Raw genomic sequence first — 21,573 nt, 5'->3', positions numbered from 1 at the left:
TGCCTAGTAAGTAGTATATCTTAAACTCCAGCCTGCCTGGCTAATTCCAATTTATGCTTGTTGATTCAGTGCATTTACTAACAGCATCCCTTTTCAATCTTAAAAGTGTTCTGGGAAAGCTGAGGCTGAGGGAGGTGACAGTGAAGGGTGCTGCCAGGGTATCAGGACTTGCTCCACCAGGATCCTCAGAAGGGAGAGTTCAAGACTTCCATCTTTGTATGTGGAATCTTAAAAAATTAAAGAAAAAAACCAATGCCAGTATTGTGGATAATATCATATAGTCTAATTAGAGTCTAGGAAGAAATGAGAGAAAGATTGGACTAGAAAAAAATTTTTGAAAATAAAAGCTGAAATGTTTCAAAATTGATAACAAATATTAACCCTCAGCACTACAGACCTCTAGAAGGATAAAGAAAACCACTCATATTTTTAACAGAGCTAACAATGAGAGTTAAAGACCAAAAAACTCTTTAAAGTAAACCAGAAAAAATACTTACTTTTTTTAAGTTTACTTATTTATTTATTTAGAGAGCACGTGCAGAGGAGTGACAGAGAGAGAGGTAAAGACAGAGAATCCCAAGCAGGCTCCACACTATCAGCATGGAGCCCAATGTGGAGCTTGAACCATGAATTATGAGATCATGACCTGAGCCAAAAATCAAAATTTAACTGACTGCGATACTCAGGCATCCTGAAAGATACTTACCTTTAATGGAACAACAGGAGTGACAACTTAGTTCTCATAAGAAATAATGGAGACCAGAAAATAATGGACTGATATGTCTAGAGGGTTTTGAAGGAATAGGGTAAGGCAAAGAAACTCTACCAGAATTATATACCCAGAGAAAATGTTCTTCATGAAATAAAGGTGAAGTAGGGGCGCCTGGGTGGCTTAGTCGGTTAAGCGTCCGACTTTCGCTTAGGTCATGATCTCGCGGTTTGTGGGTTCGAGCCCCGCGTCAGGCTCTGTGCTGACTGCCAGCTCAGAGCCTGGAGCCTATTTCAGAGTCCGTGTCTCCCTGTCTCTCTGGCCCTCCCCAGCTCACGCTGTCACTCTCTCTCTCACCTAGAAATAAATAAAAATATTTAAAAAAAAAATAAAGGTGAAATAAAAACATTTTTAGAGGAAAGCTGAGTAAATTTTGTGAGTTCACACTATAAGAAATGCTAAAAGGAGTTCCTTGGGTGAAGGGAAGTGATACCAGATGGAAAAACTGGATCTACTAAAAGGAATGAGGAATATTGTAAGTGGTAAACATGTGGAAGCAGGTTTTTGATTCTGAGAAGCTGTGGGTGTCTTGTGTGATTTGCTGTGATTCTGTGGGACATTGGCAATGAGAGACAGCTCAATGATGGACTTTGGTGCCCTGAAGGGACTTTGGGCAGCCTCATCATTTGGCTTCAGCATCTTCTAAAAAAGTTACGGGGCGCCTGGGTGGCTTAGTCGGTTAAGCGTCCGATTTTCGCTTAGGTCATGATCTCGTGGTTCGTGGGTTCGAAGCCCTGCGTCGGGCTCTGTGCTGACTGCCATCTCAGAGCCTGGAGCCTATTTCAGAGTCTGTGTCTCCCTCTCTCTCTGACCCTCCCCTGCTCACTCTCTCTCTCTCTCTCCTAGAAATAAATAAAAAATATATATAAAATAAATAAAATAAATCTAAAAAAAAGTTACACAAGATTATGGGAGCTGAAAACATGAATTCCGGTGCTCATCACTTCAGATTTCCTTGGGGGATAATGGCATGGTCAGCGATCCTTGGATTTGTTCTCTTCTCTTAGGGTGAAGTTTTCATTTAATATCAACTCTATAGAGAAAGGAGAAAAACCCAAGTGTACAACTTACTATTTGATATGTAAAATTCTTAAAGTTTAACCATCTTAAGAGAAAGTAGGATAACCTAGAATCATCCTTAAGAGATAATAGCCTTTGTAAGGAATTATCAAGAATGGCAAGAAGGGAGGCAACAGTTGAAAAGCTAAATGGGTCCAAATCTGTACTTCAGGGTGAAATACATTTTAAGGAAAAAGAACAGAAGAAAAAAATCTAAATATTCAGACCCAGGCGAATTAATCTTTGGCAATATCACTAGAATACAAATCAAAGTCCATGATATCATTAGAGACTTTTCCAACTAGAGCTCCCAGCAGATGGCATTTGGATATGGTCCTTCACTAAAATGTCTGCCTTCATTGGAAAGATCTTTTCACTGCCCTCCACATACATTTTCACTTTGGCAACCAGGCTTCATTCCTCTACCTCTAATGCCAGTGCAAGGTCCTGTGGGCCAGTTTATGAGATCAGGACCTGAGAAGCTGTATGTTGGCCATGTCAAAATACTCCATTAGGAGATTTTTAGAACCACCACATCCTATAAGGGAAGTTTTACAGAAATTTAAATTTCAGGTTTTATAAATAAGTTTTGTAAGTAGGTTTTATTTGAAGATCTTAAACAGTTATAAATAAATTACTATCTCAGTTTAGACTATGTATTATATGGCAACCCTACTAATAGAAGGAATTAATTAGTTGGGAAACACAACACGTTTGAATAGAAAGTTGCATTTGATTTCAGGCAGATTCCAAAAATCAGTCACACAGTGGGAGGAAGTTTCAGGAGGAAGTATACATTAGGAGCCTTTTCATAAACAACTCAGAGCCTACTTCAGTCTCCCCTGGCTTCTTTAGTCATCACAGACTATTTATTCTACCTTTGAAAATTTTTTCAACTCAATTTTCTCTCCCCTATTGCAGCTATTCTTTAAAATTAAAAAATTGCTAAGTGTTGTGCCTCATCAGCATTCCTTTGGTGCAACGATACCACTAACTACACTTCTGAAACAGATTTGATTTTGTTACTTTCCTGCTTATTTTCTTCCTCTTCAGGCCTAAAAGCTCCATATATTGGCTTCAAGGGATCTGTGATCATCCAAGTAATTATATTTGAATTTTGAGTATATTCACATGAATTGAGCATCTATCTTCATACTTTTAACTTTTTTAAAGAACAAAAACTGCTGGCCTATAGATTAAGTTCCAAACTCCACAGCATGGCTTTCAAAGTTTTTCAAAATCTAATTTCATACTAGCCTTACCCCCATTGTATACCTTAAATTTTAGCTTTCTTGCTGGTAGTAGGCTGGATAATGGTCCCCCAAAGATGTTCACATCCTAGCTCTCAGGGCTTGTGAATATGTCACCTTGTGCAGCAAATGGGATTTTCAGATGTATTTATGTTACAGATCTTGGGAAGATGATCTTGGACTATCGGGGCTCAATCTAATCATAGGGGTCCTTATAAGGAAGAGGAGCTATCATGATAGAAGCACCAGTTGTAGTCAGAGAGACGAGAAGATCCAAAGCTGCTGGTCTGAAGATGTAGGAAGAGGCCACAAGCCAAGGAATAAAGATGGCCTCTAGAAGCCAGAAAATCCAAGAACTCATCAAGGGTACCAAGGAGAACCTTGATTTTAGCCCAGTAAAACTGGTTTCAGATTTCTGACCTCCAGAACAGTAAGATCACAAAGTTGTGCTGTTGTTAAGTCACTTAGTTTCTGGTCACTTTTTAGAGCACCAATAGGAAACAAATACTTTGTTTTTCTTTAAATTACTTAAGGTGTGCATTGTCCCACTTCAGAACCTTTGTTTATGATCTCATATTTGCCAGACATGTCTTTGTCTCCCTTTTCTTACTTAGGGAACTCATAAACATACTTCAATGCCCAGCACCAGTGTCTCTAGCCTTCCTGACTGCTCCCCTGCGTGCACCTATGCCTGCTTTAAACCACTTGTAAATATTTACACACTACATCGTTATTGTTTGTAAATTTATCTTTCTAGGGTGAAATCCTTTGAGGGCAGAGTAACATCCCATTTCGTTTCAGGCCTCACAACAAATATTGTACAGTTATTGCATTAAATGTGTGGTGATAAATCTTTGGTTGTTCCTGGAAACACTTTGGGACTTACTTAAAAGTCAGGACAAGAAACAGATCACATGAGTGTCATGAGAAAAAGAACTTAAATGTGTGAGCACAGACATGATTTTAAGGGATTTTGGAGAAAAAACTCCAGAGATCTAAAAAAAAAAAAAAAAGAGAGAGAGAGAGAGAGTAAAAAATAATATAGTGTGGACAAAAAGGTGAAGGTAGTCAAAACGCACAAACGTCCAGTTGTGAGATCAATTAGTCTGGTGAATGTAATGTTCAGCACAGTGATTACAGTTAATGGTCACTATTAACCACGTATTGTATATTTGAAAGCTGCAGAGTAGATCTTAAAAGTTCTCATCACAAATAAAAAAATTTGTATGTAAAGTGATGTGAGGTAATGGATACTAATTAAATTTACAATGGTGATCATTTAGCAATATATATATATAATCAAATGTACACCTAAAATTATAGTATTGTATGTCTATTTTACCTTAATAAAACTGGAAGAAAAATGATATAAAGATTTGTATTTCTACAAGAAATCTGAATATAAAATTTTAACCTATAACTATATTCTTTAAGAATATAAAATCTCTAAGACAGAAGGACTATGTAGGAATATAGTGCTCATGGAAAGATATGTTTGTAGCCCTTAATATTTGAGTTCTTCATTTTCAGTATCTTTTTACCAGGAAGATTCCATTTTTTTTTCAAATCTTATCTTTAAATAAACGTTAAGTTGAAATTCTTGAGCCAATTACTTTTGATTTTTTAAATAAAAATCCATTCTCTCAAAAAAAAAGTTGTATATGACTTGTGGCTGGCATAGTCCTTGACCTATTGTAACACTGAAATAAATAATACAGCATATATAGTTTTTTAAAATCCAGAAAGTAAAAAAATATTTTGCTATATATATAATTATGTATATATGTATGAAAAATAAGGAAATATTCCTATTAACTGAATAGCAATTCCCAGAACTAGAATTACAAGAGTAAATAGTTTTACAAGGTAAATAGTTTTACTTTGTGAGGGGGTATAGAGACAAGTCACTAACAACTATTATCCAAGGCTTTCACATATGTTCTCATTTATTTATCACAATTCCACAGTATACATATTATTCATATTTGTCAAATGAGACTGAAGGTCAAGAGAAGTTCAGACTTACACAGCCAAACCTATGCTGAGACCTATGTTTTCACAAATGTATTAAATTAAGATAGGTTAAATCCCCATCTGGAATGCACCTGGTTCCTAATTGTGACTAGGCTAAGGGTAATAACATTATGAATATCACTGTCAATTACAAGGTATAAACAGTAAACCAATATTCCAACTGAGAAAAATATTAGAACAAGAGGTATCTTGAGAGTTTTTTAAAATATTAATTATTAAGCACATTTATCTATATTATCTCATTCAATTAACATGAAAACAAGCTAGGATATAAATGCCAACATTCCCATTTTGCAACAACAACAACAACAACAAAAAAAAAAAAACACTTGAAATTCAGAAATCAAACTACATGCCCAATCACACAGCTGGTAAGAGGTACACACAAACAATATAAACTTAACACTTGGCTTATTTATTCATTTACCAATCAAATATTTACTAAGATAATACCATGTGCTATGTATTATTGCAGACTATGTTCCTCTCCAGTGGATTATTTTTACTACAACTTATACTCCTGGAAGCTTTAAAACTCATGAGTTATAGGGCACCTGGATGGTTCAGTTAATTAAGTGTTAAGCATCTGACTTCGGCTCAGGTCATGATCTCACAGTCTGGGAGTTCAAGCCCCACGCCGGGCTCTGTGCTGACAGCTCAGAGTCTGGAGCCTGCTTCAGATTCTGTGTCTCCCTCTCTCTCTGCCCCTCTCCAGCTCACATTCTGTCTCTCTCTCAAAAATAAATACTTAAAAAAAAAAAACTCATGCGTTATAATATGCTAGGCTGCCATGGGACATTAGGGAAGATGGAGGGGGTGCTGCTATAGGATTTTTGTACGTTCATGTGGCAGTTAACTGTTTAATACTGTCTCACATGTCTGTAGCTGTAATAGTTTACTTTGTGCAGACATAAACTTATGCTAAATCTGTTTTATATATTACAATGTTCCTCTTCATTGGAACTATAGCAAACCTCCTAGTGGTCAAGGACTTAACTACTATAACCTGAGACAAATCAATTTCCTTATTATTTACATCAAAGAGCCTCACACCAGGAAGGCTGGGAAGATGGCAGAATAGGAAGACACCAAGCTCACAGATAGAACCAGATAAAAATTCCATCAGTACAAATAACCCAGAAACTGACCTGAAGATTGACGAACAAAATCCAAAACTAAAGGTAGAGAAGAGGGCACATCAAAGAGGGTTGGAAGGGTGGAGACACAGTGGGAAGCAAGATGGACTAGGGCATTTTTGATGAGCGGTGGGAGTAGAGGGGGCGGTACACAGGCATGGAAAGAGCCACAAAACAGGCTATCATACCTGGAAGCCTGCACTGGGAAGATGAATCCCCATGACATTTGGCTTTGAACATGAGGACTGAATTTCAAGAATTCTTACAGAAAATAGGACTTAAATCCTGGAATTTTAAACATCAGCAACTTAGTTCTGGAAAAGCCCAGAGGGCAATAGGAAGCCTAGTCCCTGCCCTTGAAGAGACTGCACCACAAAAAGTCCTTCGGAGTTACAGCACAAAAACACCTGGGGTATATGGGAGAAAGAGCTATTTACCCATCTCAGAGCATGTCCCAAAGGGGCAGAGATCCTTGGAAGACTCCTCCAAGAACAAAGAGGCTGGCAGGCACCAATTCCCTTCCCCCTCCCCCCCAGTCTCTCAGAATAAACACACAGCCACCTGTGGAGACCAGAATGCTGACATTCACTACCTAACTTGTTTACATCAAGCCCACCCCCTTGTTCTTCCCCAGATCAGCCATTTCCAGTCACATGTGCTTCAGTCCCATTACTGTGGGTCTCCTCACCCAGAAGACTAGTGCAAGCCTTGCCAATACCACATCTCCTGATGAGCATGCTTTAGGAGGCCTTGATGTTATTGAGGGTAGTGGGGTGGCAGCAGCATAGGTCATGTACAAGCCTGAGGCACACCTTGTTAAAATTACACCTGCCCCCACCACACAGCCCTGATTGGTGGTAGCAGGTGTCAATTCACAAGCAGACTGGCACACACATTGTTAAAGCTGCACATCCACACCAGGGACCAAACACTGCTGCCACAGGCAGAGACAGACTGCAGAAGACTAGCTTGAAGGCAAAAGCGGCCAGCACACAATAGCAGGGCAAATGCAACACACAGAGGAGAAACCCCCTGAAACACCAGGTTCCGGGGCAGAGGCAACACTGTACTGCAGGGCACTACAGGACCTTTTTCCTCATAGAGCCACTACTTTTAGAAACAGGAAGCAGAGCTGACTTTCCTAACGCACAGAAACAGAGAGTTAGGCAAAATGAGGAGACAAGGAATACATTCCAAATGAAAGAATAGGACAAAATCACAGCAAAAGACCTAAGTGAAATGTAGATAAGTAATATGCCAGTTAGAGAATTTAAAGTAATGATCATAAAGACTCTCACTGTACTTGAGAAAAGAGTGGAGGACATCAGTGAGACCTTTAACAAAGAGATAAAGAAGAATCAATCAGAGGTGGAAAACATAATAAATGAAATTAAAAATACACAAAATGTAATAAATAGCAGGCTAGTGGAAGCAGAAAAACGAATCAGTGAGTGACCTGGAGGACAGAGTAATGAAAAGTAATCCAGTTGAGCAGGTGAGAGAAAAAAATTATGCAAAATAAGGATAGATTTAGGGAACTCAGTGACTCCATTAAATGTAATAACATCCTCCATTACAGGACTCCAAAAGAGAGAGAAGAGAATAGAAAATTTATTTGAAGAAATAGTAGCTGAAAACTTTCCTAATCTGGGGAAGGAAACAGAGCCCCAGATCCAGGAGGCACAGAGAGCCTCCAACAAAATCAACCCTAGGAGGTCCACACCAAGACACATATAATTAAAATGGCAAAAAGTACTGATAAAGACAGATTTTTTTAAAGCAACAAGAAAAAAGAAGACAGTTACATACTTAGGAAACCCCATAAGGCTATCAACTGATTTTTCAGCAGATAATCTGCAAGCCACAAGGGAGAGGCATGATATATTCAAAATGCTGAAATGGAAAAATCTGCAGCCAAGAATACTCGAACCGGTAATGCTGATATTCAGAATAGAAGAAGAGATACAGAGATCCTTAGACCAACAAAAACTAAAGGAGTTCATGACCACTAAACCAACCCTTCAAAAAATGTTAAAGGGGACTCCGAGTGTTAAGGGAAAGACAGGAAGTATGAAAAGTAGGAGACACAAAAGTTTACAGTAAAAATATCTATAAAAATCAGTCAAAAGATTCACAAAATTAAAGGATATAAAATATGACACCATGTACCTAAAATGTAGGGTGGAAAGGAGTAAAGAAGGGGTTCAAATTTAAGTTACTATAAGCTGCTATATGCAGAAGACATTACATACAAACCTAATGGTAACAAGTCAAAAACTAGTAATAGATATGCCAAGAATAAAGAGAAAGGAAACCAGTATATCACTAAAGAAAGCCAATAAGCTATGAAAGAGAACAAGAGAAGGGTCAGAGAAAAACTAAAAAAGCAACCACAAAATAAGTAACAAAATGGCAACAAATACATCTCTGTCAATAATTACCTTGAACATAAGTGGACTAAGTGCTCCAATCAAAAGACATAGGGTGATGTAATAGATTTAAAAACAAAAAAGGAAGACCCATCTATATGCTGCCTACAAGAAACTCATTTCAGACCTAAAGACAACTGCAGATTGAAAGTGAGGGGATGAAGAAACATTATGCACATGGATGTCAAAAGAAAGCCAGAATAGCAATACTTAGATCAGACAAAATAGACTTTAAAACAAAGACTGGCATAAGGGACAAAGAAAAACACTATATAACTGTAATGGGGACAATCCAACAAGAAGGTATAACAATTGTAAATATTTATGCACCCAGCAAGGAAGTACCCAAATATATATAATGGTTAATAAAAACATAAAGGAACTATTCAATAGTAACACAATAACCGTAGGGGATTTTTATACCCCATTTACGTCAATGTACAGATCATCCAAACAAAATCAATAAGAAACAGTGGCTTTGAATGACACCTTGGACTAGATGGATTTAACAGATATATTCAGAACATTCCATCCTAAAACAGAATACACAGTCTTTTCTATTGCAAATGGAACATTATCCCGAACAGATCACATAGTAGTCCAAAAACAAGTCTCAACAAATTTAAAAAGATCAAAGTCATATCATGCATCTTTTCTGGCCACAGAAATCAACCACAAGGAAAAATCTGTAAAGAACACAAATATACAGAGGTAAAATAACATGCTAAATAATAAATGGTCAACTAAGAAATCAAATAAGAAACAATTACATGAAAACACATGAAAAAGAAAACACAACCATCCAAATGTTTTGGGCTGCAACAAAAACTGTTCAAAGAGGGAAGTTTATAGCAATACAGGTCTACCTCAAAAAGAAAGAAAAATCTCAATCTAACTTTGCACGTAAAGGAGCTAAAAAAGCAACAACAAACAAAACCCCAAACCAGTGAAGGGAAGGAAATAACAAAGATTAGAGCAGAAATAAATGACTTAGACAATTACAAAAACTCTATAGAACAGCTCAATGAAACCAGGAGCTGGTACTTTGAAAAGATCAACAAAACTGATAAAGCTCTAGCAAGACCCATCTTTAATTAATTAAAAGAGAAAAGAGTGAGCACACAAAGTCAAAAATGGAAGAGGTGAAATAACTGATACCACAGAAACACAAGCCATTGTTAGAGATTATGAAAAATTATTTTAAAAAATCTGACAGCCTAGAAAAAAAATGGATAAATTCCTAGAACATACAACCTACCAAAACTGAAGCAGGAAGAAATAAAAATTTGAACGGACTGATTATCAGCAAAGAAATGGAGTCAGTAATCAAACTCCCAAACAGGGGTGCCGGGGTGGCTCAGTTAGTTAAGCGTCCAACTTTGGCTCAGGTCATGATCACATGGTTCGTGGGTTCGAGCCCCACGTCGGGCTCTGTGCTGACAGCTAGCTCAGAGCCTGGAGCCTGTTTCAGATTCTGTATCTCCCTCTCTCCCTGACCCTCCTCTGATCATGTTGTTTCTCTCTCTCAGAAATAAATAAAAACATTAAAAATTTTTGAAGAAAAAAACCAAAAAACCTCCCAAAGTCCAAGACCACACAGCTTCACAAATTCTACTGCACATTTAAAGAGTAAATACCTATTCTTCTCAAACTATTCCAAATAGAAGAGGAAAGAAAACTTCCAAATTCATTCTATGAAACCAGCATTACCCTGATACCAAAACCAAATATAGGCACCACAAGAAAGGAAAACTACAGGCCAATCTCTGATAAACATAGATGCAAAAGTCCTCCAGAAAATACTAGCAAACCAAATCCAACAATACATTTAAAAAAAAATTATTCACCACAATCAAGTGGGATTTGTTGCTGAGATACAAGGTGGCTAAACATTCACAAATCAATGTGATGCATCACATCCACAAGAGAAAGGATGAAAACCATATGATCATTTGCATAAATGCAGAAAAAGCATCTGACAAGGTACAGCAACCACACATGATAAAAACCCTCAACTAATTGGGTTTAGAGCAAACATACCCCAATATAATAAAGGCCTATAACTCACAGCTAACATCATACTCAATGGAGGAAAACAAAGCTTTTTTCTGAAGATCAGGAACAAGACAAAGATGTCCATTTTCACCAGTTTTATTCAACACAGTACTGGAAGCCCTAGCCACAGCAATCAGACAACAAAAAGAAATAATGGAATCAAACTGTTAAGGAGGAAATAAAATTTTTACTTTTTGCAGATGACATGATACTATATAGAAAACCCTGGGGCGCCTGGGTGGTTCAGTTGGTTAAGCTTCCGACTTCAGCTCAAGTCATGATCTTACCGTTCCTGGGTTCCAGCCCTGCCTCAGGCTCTTTGCTGATAGCCAGCTCAGAGCCTGGAGCCTGTTTCAGATTCTGTATCTTCCTATCTCTCTCTGACCCTCCCCTGCTCATGCTGTCTCTCAGAAATAAATAAAACATTAAAAAAATTTATTAAAAAAAAGAAAACCCTAGCAATTCCACCAAAAAACTAGAACTGATAAATGAATTTGGAAAAGTTGCAGGATACCAAAATCAATGTACAGAAGTCTGTTGTATTCCTATATGCTAATAATGAAGCAACATTAAGTTAAATTAAGAAAACAATCCCATTTACAATTGCACCAAAAAATAATAAAATGGGAATAAATTTAACCAAAGAGGTGAAAACCTCACTCTGAGAACTATAAAACATTGATTAAAAGAAATTCAAGATGAAGAAAAGAAATGGAAAGGTATTCCATGCTCATGGGTTGGAAAAACAAATAGTGTTAAAATGTCTATACTACACAAAGTAATCTACAATTTAATGTAAGGCCTATCAAAATCCCAATAGTATATTTTCACATACCTAGAACAAATAATCCTAAAATTTGTATGAAATCACAAAAGACCCCAGAGAGCCAAAGCAATCTCAAGAAAAAAAAACCTATACTAAAACAAAAACCCCACAAAACAACAAACACAAAACCTGGAGGTATCACAATTCCAGACTTCAAGCTATATTACAAAGCTGTAGTAATCACAACAGTATGGTACTGGCACAACAAGAGACACAGAAATCAATGGAAAGATATAGAAAGCCTGGAAATAAACCCACAGTTACATGGTCAGTTAATCTTCAACAAAGAAGGCAAGGTTATGCAATGGGAAAAAGTCAATCTCATCAACAAATGGTATTGGGAAAACTGGACAGCTATGTGCAAATGAAATGGACCACTTTTTTACACTATAAACAAAAATTCAGAATGAATTAAGGACTTAAATGTGACATCTAAAACCATAAAAATCCTTATGGAAACCAACTTGACAATAAACTATTCAAAAAAATTTTTTAAATAAAACCATAAAAATCTTAGGAGAGAGCACAGGTAGTAATTTCTCTGACATTGGCCATTAGCAACATTTTTCTAGATAGGTCTCCTAGGGCAAGGGAAACAAAAGTAAAAAACTATTGGGACTACACCAAAATAGAAAGCATCTGCACAGCAAAGGAAAAGACCAACAATTATAACAGTCAACCTACTGAATGGGTGAAGATATTTGCAAATGACATACCTGATAAAGGGTTAATATCCAAAATATCTAAAAACTTATATAACTTAACACACTAAAAATCAAATATTCCAATGAAAAATGGGCAGGAAACATGAAGACATTTCTCCAATGATGATGCACAGATAGCTAACAGACACATGAAAAGATGCTTGACATCCGCATCATCAGGAAAATGCAAATCAAAACCACAATGAGATATCACCTTACAGCTGTCAGAATGGCTAAAATAAAAAACTCTAGGGACAGCAAGTGTCACATGGATGCAGGAAAAAGGAACCCTCTTGCACTGTTGGTGGAATGCAAACTGGTGCAGCCACTGTGGAAGATACTATTGCAGTTCCTCAAAAAATTAAAAATAGTACTACCCTACAATCTAGTAATCACACTACTGGGTAATTTACCCAAAGAATACGAAAACAGTAATTTGAAGGCATATATGGACCCCTATGTTTATTGCAGCATTTTTTACAACAGCCCAACTACAGAAGCATCCCGAGTGTCTACTGATAGATGAATGGATAAAGAAATTGTGGTATGTGTGTATGTATGTATATATATATGTACATATACACACAATATATAGCCATAAATATATGTTATATACATAATATATAAACACACAATATACAGCAACATATATATTATTTATGTGTGTATATATATATATACACACACACACAAATATACAGCCATCAAAAAGAATGAAATCTTTCCATTAGCAACAGTATGGATGGAGCTAGGGAGTATAATGAAAAAACAGAAGAGAAAGGAAGGCTTCCAAATACATTGGACAAGGTCAGTAATATCCTGATACCAAAACCAGTCAAAGAAACCACAAAAAAAGAAAACTACAGGCCAATATCCCTGATAAATATAGATGATACACACATATACACAGGAATATTATGCAGTCATAAAAATGGATGAAATCTTGCCATCGATGACAACAAAGAAGTCAGACTGAAAAAGACAAATGTCTTAGATTTAACTCATGTGTGGAATCTAAAAAATGAATCAAATGAATCAACTAACAAAAAGCAGAATCAGACCTATAATTACAGAAAACTGATGAGTGCCAGATGGACTGGGGATGGAGGAATGGGCAAAGTGAATGAAGGGGAGTGGAAGATACAGGCTTCCATTTATGAAATGATTAAGTCATGGGTATAAAAGGCACAAGATAGGGAATATAATCAATGGATCAATGGTATTGGTGACTGATGGTAGCTACACTTGTAGTGAGCATAGTATAACATACAGAGATGCTGAATCACTATGCTGTGCATCTGAAAGTAATGTAAAATTGTGTGTTAACTATACTAGAAACATAATAAAAAGAAAACTCATCTAAGAACTTTCTCTTCTCTGACTGTAACAGTGATAAACTAAAACCACCTGTTGATAAAAAAAAAAAAAAAAGGACCACAACTGAGAAAGAAGGTCAGCACAGTTAGCTCCTGTACTGTAGTAACAAATAGCATTGTTAAATAAATCAGTCTGATTCTTTTTAACAGCACTGGGGTAAAAACAAATTTAAATTCCAGTCAGCTTCAAAATATTGATTTAATAATCCAAGAAGTTTTCTTCAACAAGCAATCAAGTAATTGCACAGTTTCAGTACACATTGATAGGGACTTTCCAAATTGTTAGCTAGTTCCACTATCATGTCCACAAAGGAAAAGAACACAACGTATAAGGGAGAGGGAAACACAGAGTTTTGTCAACATTAGAAGCTTAAGTGTAGAGAGAAAATAGTTGGGAATACATATGTGGGTGTTGGTGGGTGTATGTATATAGGTGTGTATAGGTGTACACAACATAATATTATTATATACATACACGTTCATATAATAAAAGAGGAGGAAAATATGAAACACCAAGAAAAAAACTATTACCTACCACTACCTTAAACTGCCATTTCAGGGTTTAGGTTGACAGATACACTAAATACTAATAGCAAGGGCAGAGTTAGACCCCTTCTCCAATTTCAGTAGTTTTTAAACCATATAAGGAGAAGATAATAGAGAGATCGCAAACATTTTCCAAATGGATGACTATTTGAAGACTGTCAGTTGCACCTTACCCACATTTGTATCTTTACCATTCCCTTCGGATGCCTAAAATCAGGCTAAAAATCGGCCCTAACCACAATATATGTAATATGATATGATTTAGGATTCAAGCAAAGAAAATATGCATCTGTTGTGGATTAATGAAATGAGAATTTTAGATAGATAATTCTAAGGTAGTTTTTTGTATCTCCATAGATATATAATCCACCCTCACAAATATTCTACAATATCATTATATGTGTATGAATTCAACTGTCCATTCCCATATAGTTGTCTTTTAGCTATCTAGAGCTCCTTTCAAAGCCTCCTTTCTTAGGCGGCTAAGATAGTAAGGGTATTTCCTTCTAGTCAAAAGATGCAGGAAATAAGATCATAGATAGTATTTACTTAGTGCTTAGTGTGAAGTGTTGGGTGCTCTGCAAAGCAATTTCTATATACAATTTTAGTTCACCCTTATAACAAATCTAAAACAGTATGATTTTTATTCCCATTGTCCAAATGTGAAAGATTTTATAGAATCAGTCAGAGATTCCACGGCTGGTAGGTGGCAGAAGTACAAAACAGAGGCTGTTTCCAGAACCCATCAAGTTTATCACTAAGATGTACTGCCTGTCTGGTCTCTTAAATTTGTTACATACTTCCAAAACAATGGCTGAGGTTACTATAAAATAAAAGCAGAGTTGCATTAAAACATTAAAAACACAATCAATGGATAAGAAAAAGAATACGGGAATTGAAAATGAATTAGCTTCAGCAACGAAACACAAACTGAAGCTCAGAGATTTGTGTGAGTCAATGCTAAAATGGACAAATTTCTTGTGTCAGATAAAAGACAGATTTCATCTGGAAGTTGCCTTTTTTTCTGACATTAAAGATAGTCCGAATTTTTCACAGGAATCCTTAAGTAAAAGAAAGGGACAGTGTATCACAAATAGTACTTTCAACATCAGTGGGGCTAAGAACAGAGATACTTCTCAGGAGGTTACTTCTTATGTCTCTCCTCTAAGAAAGCCAGTGGAGGAAGAGTAAACTGTATCACTTAACATTGTAACTCTGTTATAATCCAATTAAAAACTGGGCTAAGGATCTCAACCGCCATTTCCTCCAAAAAGATACATAAATGATAAATAGCACAGTGTATTGCTGGAGATAGCCGTTAGGGAAATGCAAACCAAAACTGCAGCGCAATACCATTTCACACACTAGTATAACAAGAGTAAAAAAAGACAGATAAGTGTTGGTGAGGATGTAGAGAAACTGGAACATGTTACAGCCTGAACGTTTATGTCCCTCCACGATTCATATGTTGAAATTCTAATGCCCAATGTGATGGCATAAGAAGGTGGTGCTTAGGTCATAAAGATGGAAACTTCATTAAGGGAATTAGTGTTCACAAAAAAACAAACAAACAAAACCCAGAGATTCCTTGCTCCTTCCACCTTGTGGAGACACAGCAAGAGGGTACCAGCTATGAACCAGGAAGTGAATCCTAACCAGCCATCACACTGAATCTGTTGGCACCTTGGTTTTTGACTTCCCAGACTCAAAAAATGTGAGAAGTAAATTCCTGTGGTTTCTAAGCTATACATTCTGTGGTATTTTGTTGTAGCAGTACAAATGGACTATGACACAGTCCTTATACACTGTAAAAAAGTAACCTGCTTTAGAAATAGCTCTCCAGGGGCCACCTGGGTGGTTCAGTCAATTAAGTGTCTGACTTAGGTTATGATCTCACAGTTCCTGGGTTCAAGCCCCTCATCGGGCTCTGTGCTGATAGCTTGGAGCCTGGAGCCTGTTTTGGATTCTGTGTCTTCCTCTCTCTCCCTGCCCCTCTTCTGCTTATTCTCATTCTCTTCCTCTCCCTCTCAAGAGTAGAAAGAAAGAAAGGAAAGAAAGGAAAGAAAGAAAGAAAGAAAGAAAGAAAGAAAAGCTACTCAGAAGTTTAAACATAGACCTACCGTATAACCCAGCAATCCCAATCTCAGTAATGTACCCAAGAGAAATGACAACATATGTTCAAATGTCAATATGTACAAAAATTTGTGCATGGATGTTCATACCAACATTATTCATGAGAGTCTAACAATGGAAACTTGAATGTCCATCAACTGATGAATGAATAAATGTGGCACATCTGTATTACAGAATAGTATTCAGCAATAAAAGAATGTGATGTACTAATACATGCTGTCTAATATGATGAACCTTGCAAACTTAACATTCAGTGAAAGAAGCCAGTCACAAAGTACACATATTGTATGGTTCCATTTATATGGAAAGTCTAGAACCTGCAGATCCATAGAGATAAGTGGTTGCCAGGAGCTGGGGAACAGGAGAGGTTGGCGGGGGATAGAAAGTGACTGCTAATAGTATGGGATTTCCGTCTGGGTGATGAAAACTTCTAAAATTGATCAAAGCTACTTCAGAAGCATTATCATGGGAACTTTTTAATCCAGAAGCATGGAAGTCAGGTTATTAATAATGGTTTTCCTCAAGCATAAGAGAGTCTCACTAAGGTAGAATTGCACTATGATATTATCTACACAGCTACATTAGGGATAGTTTCAAGGCTGAATGAGCTGATCTATCGATGATGATCATTTCAGCTTTTTAGATTCCTGGATCCTTTAAGAATGTGTTGAAAGCTTAAAGACGTAGGCATGGTGTTACCCCAAAAAGTCTAAATAACTTCACAGACATTAGAGGAGGACTCTCCATGATTATAGTAAAATAAGACAAAAACAAGAACACTGCATAATGCTGCTTGAATAGAAATGTAATAAGTGGGTGTTGGGGGGTGGAAAGCTGTGTAACCACAAAAGTGACCAAACAACTCCCTCTCCTGGCTTGTAGGATTGACTACCACTGCCTCTATAGTGAAACTCTAGCCTGTCCCTGTAGCTTCCTGTATAAAAATTAAGAGGCCCAATAGTCCATTGCTCCTGCTTTCTGGTAGCACCCAATCCAGAACAGAGTCTTCACTTTCTTTAAACCTCCCTAAAATCACCTTACTCAAGTCCTTGTACCAATCTTACCTGATTCCCTCTCTCTGAGACACTCCATGGTTTTCCAAGGTATGTATTTCCCTTTCTATAGCAGTAAGCCCAATTTTGGAAACAGGTTGTGTTCCTGGTAATATGTGGCTGATGAGAAGCAAGATCATAAAATATGCTGTTAACAGTATGTAAGTTTTTATGTTTATTAGAACTTTATGTTCTCATTTAAAAATGTATATATACACATATCCTATATAGGAGAGAATTACATTGATAAAAGACAGTGGATACACCCCAAAATGTTTAGTGTTATTGTCTCTGAATGGTGGTTTGTTTTCCTTTTTGCTTTTCTGTATTTCATATTTTCCTTCAAAGATGGTTTATAATTTAAGAAGAAAGAAGGAAGGGGAAGAAGAAAAACTCTTTTCAAAAAGAATATGAGGGAAGAACTTAATATTCAAAATGGTGGTCAGTATGTAAGGTTTTCAAACTTTAGCATATTAGCATCACTTGGGATGCTTGATAAAAATGAAAAGTTCCTGGGTTTCATCCCTGGAGTGAGACCCAGAAGCTACAGTTTGAATCCCCGGTGATTCTGATCCATCAGGACTGAGGAGCAACCTGGTTTTTGGACAAACTAGAACAGAAGAATGTACAGACTAACAGAGGAAAGAGAGGACTTGTTTAGGCAAAAAGAGCAGCATGCAGAGCTTTAGAGCATGAAGCTGCATGTGTAGGGCACAGGGAGAATGAGTGGTCTGGTGCACACTGGCTTTTAGGAAGGAGGATTTCACCAATCTAAGGGAACTGAGGACTCCTTTAAAGGACAATTTGGAAAGATAAAGTGAGTATGTAAATTTTACTGAATTTTTCCAAACCACACTGCTGCCATCAATTAGCAATTCACTGGTTTCTTCAATTTATATCCATGCATGTTTTTTTTGTTTTTGTTTTTTTTCAGGAAGCAAGTCTAACTTTTCCTTAAACATTTCCACCATGAATTTTCATTTTTTTCAACCCTATAAAATATTTTCTATCTTCTTAGGAGCTCATTGTCTTAACTTTGCCTATGCTGCCAGTCAATTGAAAACCTACTTCCAGCCAACAAGGAAACACAGCAACAAAATTAAGTTTAAAAGCCTCCTAACAGGCATCTATAGAAGACTCAAGAGTATGAAAAAAATCATTATCTTTCAATATCATGTTAACTTTCTAAAAAAAGAAGGGATTTTCCAAAGAGTAATCTGATCTTTCACTTGTGTACAGAAATTTTCAAGTGGAAAAGCACTTCTACCTTTAACTATATAAAAAGGATTTTTTTAACACTAAAAATGACATGGGCTTATGTCTATAATACAAAGTAAAATAGCTTTGCAGCTAAAAGAGACTTCGAAGTATAGGTTTTCATTTTAAAAATAACTTTTATATATTGTTTGCCCTAATATACACACTCCAAAAGAAAAATAAATTCTATTTTAGCTGGAAAAATCCCCTCAATATTTTATGTCCCTTAAAATAGGTGACAGTAAATGGTCTTTGTGAAACCATTTACTGCAATTCAATTGGCAATATTTTTCAATTATTAAGTCTGATATTAAATCAGTTTAATACAAATGGAATAATAGTATGTCCTCATTTTAAGTTTAGGAGTAGCTAATTTGGGTAACTTAAAAATCTCCAAGTAAATAAGGACCAGTGATAAACGAAACCAAAAAAACAGTTGCTTTAAAAGAATTTATCTAGAGATGTACTATTCTATTACAAAATTATCATGCATAAAACATACTGCAGAAAACAAGGCCACAAAACGTATTTGCATTGAGATTATCTCAATAGAAAGTGAATTTTGAACTTTTAATGATGAGAAACAAGCGATTTTCAGGTGATTTGGAGTAGCCTTCAGAAAACCCACATTTCAATGAGCCAAATGCTATGTCTGATGAAGACTTAAGATACCCTCACAACCCGAGTGCCATTCTGGTAGGTTAAGGTCGAAAATTCCATTTTAATAAATGACAAGTTTAATTATGCAAAAATAAATACAGTATACTTTTTCCTCTTTGTAGGTCTCGGAGTTAAAGGTTTCAATTGTGGCTGAGCATGCTGCCTTTGAAACCAAACAGATCCAGCTCAACTCTTCATTCTGCCACTACATTTAGGAGATTCACAAACCTTCCTGCTTTTGTTTCATTGTACATAAAATAGAGGTAACGTCGACCTCGTGATACAACGATCGGATACCACATACTAAAGGAAAGAAATCCTGGTGGCAGCATTTCCTAAGGAGTGAACTGTCTTCTAATTAGAGAACAAACCACAGTGAATGGTAAGGGGCAGTTAGGAAAAGAGAGACAGAATAGAAAACTGCTCTGTATTATAAAGGGAAAAGAATCTTAAGATATCACAAACAGCTGAGTGGGAAGGAGAGCAGGGGCTGAGACAGAAGAATGTTGGGGACAGGAGAGGACAGCACAGAAAGACATAATGAGGCTGTGCCCCAAAGGATGGACAGTAAGAAATGCCTGTGGTCAACATGGTTCCTAATAAAACCAGGATGACACACTCTATTTTAAGATCACCCTCTCACTCTCATACTTTAATATAAATCTGCCACAACTAGACCCCTCCCCTCAACAAAAAGGGAAAAGTCTGTTAGAGAAAACTGGCTTGTATAAAGACACAGCTGTCTTGCATAAAGTCAAGTCTTATTAAAAAGACTACTAAACACAACTGCCTTGTGGGAGGTGGTGTTTTGTGGCAATCAAGGCATATGGGCCGTGTTCCAGATTTGAATTTACACAAAGTGAAGAAAAGGGAACAGCTCTAAGAGATAAGACGTGATCAAGCCAGAGAATCAGCAGAAACAAGGAAACGATCCAAGGAGTATCTGGAAAGAAGTTAAACTCCAGAGATACTGGGCAAGGGAGAGAAGAGTCAGGGTTCACTTCATTTAATATATAATGGGACCCAGTGACCCCAGTAGGCTGGCAGGTGAGGCAGAAGGCTAGGGGGCTAACATCTGGTTACAAGCCACCCCCAATGGTTGGCAGTCGGTATATGTCGGCTCTTTCCTTAAGAAATGGATACCTTATCAGACACAATTGTTCTCACGCTTCTGGCAACAATGAGGGGAGGAGGGAGGCAAACTTTTAAAAGTGATATAAAACTTGCATGAAGTTGTACTTTACCCCAAATAGCCAATTAAATTGCAGAAACTGCCTGGTTGATAGTTAGGGTGAGGGGCGGGGGGAAAGCAAGTATTTGTCTATAACTACTTCACAGCACAACTAGGAGATCAAAGATTTTCCATCATGCCAGATAGAGGAAATCTGCGATTTTCACGTAGGCAATTAGGCAGTTTGGGCGAGGGAGTCAGACAGAAGGCTTACAATTATCTCTTTGCTGCAGTATGAATGCTCAGGTCAGTTCCCTTTGGAAACGTTTTAGCAACAATATGGCCTTTGCAAATAAATGACGAATTACCGTGCTACTTTATGTTAACGAAAATGGCTAGACATTTATGTTAGGGTATTGGAGAAACTTTAGTCTTTTCCATTTTTTCAAAGTATTTTATACACACACACACACACCCCAACACAGAAAGAAAAGGCTAAATGCGTTTCCTTGGTAAACAGGTGCTGCAGGATGGAGGTGCAGCCACTCCCTTCCCCTGGGAAGGCTCTGATGGCCCCCGGAGGAACCGAGTCCGGGAAGGGGGTGTCCGCACGGTTCAACGCAGGGCTTATTAGCACAAGTGCCGGCATTCGGTCCATTTAGAATCCCAAAATAGGAACTAATGCTATCTCCACTTGAAATAAACCAAGACACTCTGTCAAACTGCAATTTCCTCATTACTACCGAGAAGCAAGAGTAAAAGGGCGGCAGGAAACTCACGGGGTAGCCTCCCACAGGCCCACGGGTTTCGCAGGTGCAGTCCGTTTTGCACAGGGTCCGCTTCTATAGTGACTGTGGACTTAAACCCACCCTGGAGCATCGCAACCAGAGAGGGAATGCTCGATACTCAATTTGACCAACCCCTGCTGCACCTCAGGAACCTCGGGCTCGCTCAGGTACATGTTGCAGAGTCTAAGCCCAGCTCCTCTCCTGCACCCGGTCCCCAAGGGACGCTAGCCTTCCTGGCGTCAGCCAGCAACCGCGTCTGCCCGCTCCTACCTTTGCTCATAACCCTCGCCCCGACTCCTCCAGTCCCAGGTGACCCGCGCGTTGAGGC

General features: G+C 37.5%; 1 protein-coding gene across 1 annotated transcript in view; it reads right to left on the bottom strand.

Annotated features, from left to right (window-relative positions):
• The window catches only part of FAM13A (family with sequence similarity 13 member A), a 374,408-nt gene extending 352,847 nt beyond the window's left edge, over window positions 1-21,561 (bottom strand). Inside the window, exon 1 of the mRNA XM_077765111.1 lies at window positions 21,516-21,561. The gene's annotated coding sequence lies outside the window, so the exon portion shown is untranslated. The remainder of the gene's footprint in view (window positions 1-21,515) is intronic.
• Between the last annotated feature and the right edge of the window lie 12 nt (window positions 21,562-21,573).

The sequence above is a fragment of the Crocuta crocuta genome, unplaced genomic scaffold (genome assembly GCF_008692635.1).
Source record: "Crocuta crocuta isolate KB4526 unplaced genomic scaffold, BGI_CrCroc_1.0 scaffold134, whole genome shotgun sequence".
NCBI lineage: Eukaryota > Metazoa > Chordata > Mammalia > Carnivora > Hyaenidae > Crocuta > Crocuta crocuta.
This window is presented reverse-complemented; position numbering and strand designations above follow the sequence as displayed.